At 34.5% G+C, this 6,084-nt stretch overlaps 1 pseudogene; it reads right to left on the reverse strand.

Moving 5' to 3' along the window:
• Positions 1 to 5,090: 5,090 nt before the first annotated feature.
• Positions 5,091 to 5,751, reverse strand: LOC149532390 (mitochondrial outer membrane protein porin 4 pseudogene; annotated as a pseudogene).
• Positions 5,752 to 6,084: the final 333 nt, after the last annotated feature.

Here is a 6,084-nt window from a genome sequence, read left to right on the forward strand (position 1 = left end):
GGCACTATGTTGAACATTTCCTTAATCGTGCATCACCAGAAAACCAAACCATTATCTATACAACTAAGATCTATGTCTGCTACTCAGCCAGTCTTTAAGGAAACCATATTATGTTGGCATCAATGACAAACACAGTCATGAATGCAACATGTCAATACTCTCCAATGCTTAGGATACTCCCCAAAAGTAGTATCACTAGCATTCATGCTAACAAAATTGCATGTTGATTAATCAAATCTATGATCTCTAATGAATTTACAAATATATCTTTGACAATATGTAATACCTACCTTCTCTTCTACTCTCTTTTAAGTTGTTCTTTCTTTTCCTTACGACTCAGCAAGAGTTGTAGCTCTTGCATTTTCTCTAGTGCAAGATTGTTCAAATAATACATAGGTAATGTGACTACCTCATCAAGGCTCACTAACTCATCATCCTCACCTAAATGAGTCACATCTTGATATCGTGAGGGTGTATCACTTAGTAGTGATAATTGTAGTTGTTTCCCTATGTCACTTGATCTCGATCATTGCTATTGCATTGGTATAGGGATCACCTATTGCATAGGTGTCACAATTGTATGTTCTATAGCCTTTGCACTCAAAAATTAAATAAGAGCTTGAGTATCCTCTTGCTCTTTCTATTTTACTTCTTCTTCTACCAAATCAATGCATGTGTCTTTTTCAAAATTTTCCTAGTTGCAAAATAGGCATACAAGTGAATGGTGTAAATACAATTAAAGATTTTCCAAGTTTCTCAACACTTGTATCCTCTATAACTAATTTCACATCAATATCATAAGTCTTCTTATCTTCAAGCTTTGGATATTCTATAATCTATAGCAAAATTGGGTTAGTATAAATTTTACTTGAATTTTTCATTAAGCCTTGATTTTTTTCTTATGTCAGTATATTCAGATTTGGTGGAGTGTAAGTGTCATCTTCTATTGTGATAATATCTTTTTGTTGACACTGACTGACAAGTTGTTGACTATCCTTGCTCAGCTTGGCCACTTCTTTCTTATAGTCATCTTCAAATTCTATTGCATCTTAGCGCTCCCTCACTTCCACAGATGGAGTAAGCAACCCAAATGCTTCTTTCCATATTTAAATTCTATCTTGCTCAACTTCATGAGATTCATGTTTCAAAACATTATATGCCCTATCTCTTGGCATAAACTTCTTTACAAAATCTTTAAGGGAGTTAGACATGAGTCTTCCCCAATTTTGGCATAGCATGTGCCAGTGTTATCTCTCTTATTTTTTCCTCGATGGTCAGTGCCCACTTCCACTTTGCATCTACTCTTTTATGCAATCTTATTGGAAATCCAATTCCCAATTCTAGGGGCGTGTGCCTAAACTTGATCAGCATGTCAATCATAGCTCCTTCAAGCTTAACTTGATCATCATTATTCAAAGAATCACAATGAATATCTTTGAATCCCATAACACTTTTAGATTCCCTTAAATTTTCACATACTCAATCCATAGCCATTGCAGGGAGTCTCTTCACTATTTGAATTTTTTTGGGTTCATTAGACTCAGTCTTCTCACCATCTTCCCTCTTCTCTTGTGCTATGATCAGTTTCTTCTCAGCTTTTCTTTTATTTTAGTTGGTTTCCTCTTCTTTGATGGACTTCCTATGAATTTCTTGATAGGGGGTTGAGATGTCCTTTTTTTGATGATGATTATCTTTCCCTTTGGCCTCTGAGGTGTCACCATTTCTCACATATCCTTCTTTAGGTTAGCCTTTACTTTAGGCCCAATAACAACAACCTTTTTCTTTTTGGTTTCCTTAGGTTTCACAACAACAAGTTCTTTTCCTTTTCTTTTCTCGACCTAAATCGGTTGTCCAAACCCTTCTCCTTCTTCCTTATTTCCACCCTCAATAATCTTTCTCTTTCTCTTTATTTCCTACTTTAAGTGTGCCAGATTCAATAGTTAGCTCGATAATTACAGTTTTGTATGTGCCAAATTGCTCGGCACTTGCTTCTATGTCATTAGCTAAGAGTGTAGTAACTATTGTAATGACCTCATCTACATTCACTTTGCAGGGCATTGGCCTTAGCTATGCTATCCTTGACAAAACTACTTGAGCATACACAAAATTTATATCTACAATAAAATATACTTCATCATAGTACTTGTCCACAACTGACTTAGGAATCCTCATTCTATTCCTCATCTTTACCTTGAATTCTTCAAAGTAGTTGTCTATTATTGATTCAAAGTTTTCTCCCAAATTGTTAATTAAAGCACTAATCAGCTCCATAGCTATTCGATTCCTACCCCAAGAAATTGTTCCAATGGTAGGTAATGAATTATATAAAAACTAATAAAGATCCAAACTTACAAGAGGCATTATTTTCTTTCCTCAATTCCTCTAAGTTCTCTGTAAGTTGGTGAAGTTGTAACTTGGCAAGATCATATAAATTATCATTCTTCACCATTTTATAGCCCAAATCCACTACTACACATGGTATTTTGTTCAACCTGCTAGATTGATAGAATTTGTGTGGAATCACATGAATAAAAAATTCAACTAATGTGTCCTCAATTCCATCAATTGATGTACCACTACCATTCCACTTTTCCTTGGTTAGACTTCAATTTTATTCTTTGTCATGCATCTTATGCTCTTCAGTCGATCACAAGTAGGGTACCCAGTTACCTTGCAAATGACAGTTTTTTAAATCTTGATCAACCCACCTTCTACCCACATTTTCATGTCATGAATAGGACTAAGCACAATCTTTATCCATTCGACTTTAAAAACCTTTGGAAATCTTAGGGAACAGGTAAGCCCTTTCTTGACAATGATTTTGTGTTCATCCTTTAGGATTCCGTCAACACATAGTTTATCATAAGCTACTCTAATCTCAAAATCTCCATTTTATCCTACTTTGCATAGATAACAAGATCCTAAATCCTGAACAATCAAGCCTCTAGGAGTAATAGATGATAAAGCTTCAATATCATCAATAGTGTTTTCAAGGTCCTAAATTTTTTAAGTTAGGTGGAGCATTTTAATCATTTCTTATGATTTGTGCACAATTGTCCTTCACCCTTTCACTTCCAAATTTCATTCTAAACTAGGGTTTGAAACAAAACCTTTAGCAAAATATCTTCACTAAATATTTAACTCGATACTGTGAGTAATACATGTCTATGTGAAAACCTTCTTTGTCGAGAGCATGTGTAAACAATAAAATGTTAGTAGCATGTGCATATAAAAATATCAAAATCAAAATAACTACTAACTAACATTGTGTTTTGATACTAATGCAACTGATAAACAAGAGTCCCCACATAACCTCAAAGTAGCTCAAAAAGGGCACCCATAAGAGGCTTTTTTGGTGTGCTTTAGATTATGGGATGTGAATGTGCTCTCCCAAACACAACTACGGATCCCAATGATATGAAAATGCAATACTGAATTGTTAGTGAAAAAATTGTCTTCCAATAAAATACGTACAAATTAACTCTAAATACCCAGATAAGAAGACTAAATCAACAATAATAGTTGGATAGGTTATCATTGGATTGATAACATTTCTCTGAATTTTATCAGGTACAGCTCCCTGTGTAGGATATACAATGAATCAACTACACTACTAATAAGAATGCTTTTAACCTAAAAGCACAAAAGTTTTACAAACATCTACCCATAAACACGAAATAGATGTGAAAACTAAGTAACTGAAAAGAAAAGAACAACAAATGACACAAAGTTCATTTACCTAGATGTTCTATTAAAAATAGAACAAAATCAAAGAATGAATCTTCCATCCCCTTGAGAAAGTGAGAAATTAGAGCTTTTAAAGATATCTTGAAGTGATAACATAACCAGAAAGTAGTGACATAAAAATGCATTTTAGGGAAAACTAAAAGCTATGCAAAGATCACAATCAGTGGAAAGAAATTGCCCCAAACTCAAAGTTTTTATGTCCAATTATCTTCCAATCTCCCTTCTCTAAGGTGTAAAAGATAACATAGACCTAATTACACATATACATCTAAATCAATGCCTAGAAGAAAATGGAAATTTCTTCCCTTACATTACATAGAAATCAAAATTTCTTCCTTTCCCTAACATAGTTCAAAAAAAACACAAGCTCTACTTTCCTATAGCCCTAAAGTCTACTTTCTCTCCCTCAGAAGAACTGAAAAATTTGGATAAACTCTCCCTTCCTGCTATAGCACAAAGTTTGTAATCAAGAAAGAAAAAATTGGAACCCCTAGACCATGTTTCTATGATTAATTTAACAACCTCTTTTTCTCGTAACATTTTGGTTATATAATTGATTATGGGGGAAGCTTTTTTTTTTTGTCCTCATCTTTTGATATTTCTATCCTTGGCATGTGTAATGTTTTAATCCATAATTAAAAACCTCATTGTGATTCATTCTTGCATTACATTTCCTTTTCCTATATGATGGATAGAATGTTCATATCTATATCTTGGTTATGAAGTAAATGATGACACCTATTAAAGGAATTATTTGGATTTACATATTTATACACATATCATTATTTTTTTATAACCCGTCTTTTCTTTACCACTCCTCTCGGGCTTCCATCTGTAGTGTTTATGCCTTCATGCATCAAATTGGATCTTTGGTCAAACATTCTGCTTGTCTGTTCCAAGGGCATCAACTTTAGCTTTGGCTTTGTCAAGATTTCTCAGCCATGCTTCCAATCGATCGCAAGTGATTTTTTATCACATGGACCAAAGTGCCAATATTTACCTATGGTTTCTATGCCTTCAACTAAAATTAGGATAATTCCTTTTGGTATGCTCACATTAGGCCCATTCCTTGGTTCTGCATGTTTCTATGATGGGTGATCACTGCTTGGGGAGCTCTGTCAAGGAGAAACATAAGGCATGTCCTCAGTATTTTGTTGAACACTTCAAACATAGTCCTTTTTGATATATTGTACATGAGCTCAAACCCTCTAGCAATAATCTTTCTAAATTTTTCTTCTTTTCCAATTGATGACACTAAGCCATGTGGATTCCATCTTTGCAGGTGTCAAGAATTCATCACTACTCATATCGATGCTCACCAATACCAAGCATATGTCTTCTCTTCAAAAACCATATTCTCCCTTATCTACGATGCATGCTCTCACTAGGAATGGAGCTCGCCATTTGTTTCTATATTTCAATGATTCTACATGTTCAAGCTTCAACTCTGAGTCACAAAGTGCAGATGATGCAAGGGGAGTCAGGTTTCTCCACCAAACGCGATATGCATATGATTTATCCCCACCAACTAAATATTCACCTATTCCAAGCACCCTTGAGAACTCTACAATAGGAGTTGGTGTCAAGCCAATGCTTGAACTCAACCCAATATTATCATGAAGGTACTATAAGTCAACCTTGCCAGACTTCTAATCTGGTATTTTGAAGCTGAAAACAATCTTCACTTGGGGAAGAAACTAATCAAGAGTGATATTTGTCGAGATAGTGGAATAAGATCAACTTTTATATCAACAGTTGTGTTTTTCTATTTTTATATCAACTTTTATATTTGTACTATGTCTTCAAATCACCAGCAAAAGCCTCTCCTTTCTTTAAACTAGTTGATGTAAAGGTCATACCAGTCTTACTATATGTAGTCACTATAAACTTGTGGTCATAATTGTAGTCCTTTGTAAGATCTTTAGCCTTCTTCCCAATGTCTAAAGAGAGACCAGGTCCATTTCCCATCTTTGAATATATTGTCAATTTTCCTTCCTAGGACATAGCACTGTGACAAGAAACACAACCGTTAAATAGGGAAGCCTCTTCCTCCAATCAATTGAACAATATGATTGTGGAGGCAACATAATAAATATCAGGTCACTGCTATGGGAATACTGGTGTGTATAAGTTAAGGATGCAAATACACAATTTCCATAGTCCCAAACCTTTCATCCAACGAGCTCAGATTGATTTGAATATTCTTTATATCGCAATCATTGGATAAGTGCATACTCAAGATCAAATTTGAAAGAATGTTGCAATATTAACCTCTTGTAATAATTATCTTTCTTTACTGATGTTATTTTCATCAATTGTATATCTCACTCCCCCTTT

This window comes from Cupressus sempervirens, chromosome 10, assembly GCF_028749045.1.
Source record: "Cupressus sempervirens isolate cs-2001-9-10 chromosome 10, ASM2874904v1, whole genome shotgun sequence".
NCBI lineage: Eukaryota > Viridiplantae > Streptophyta > Pinopsida > Cupressales > Cupressaceae > Cupressus > Cupressus sempervirens.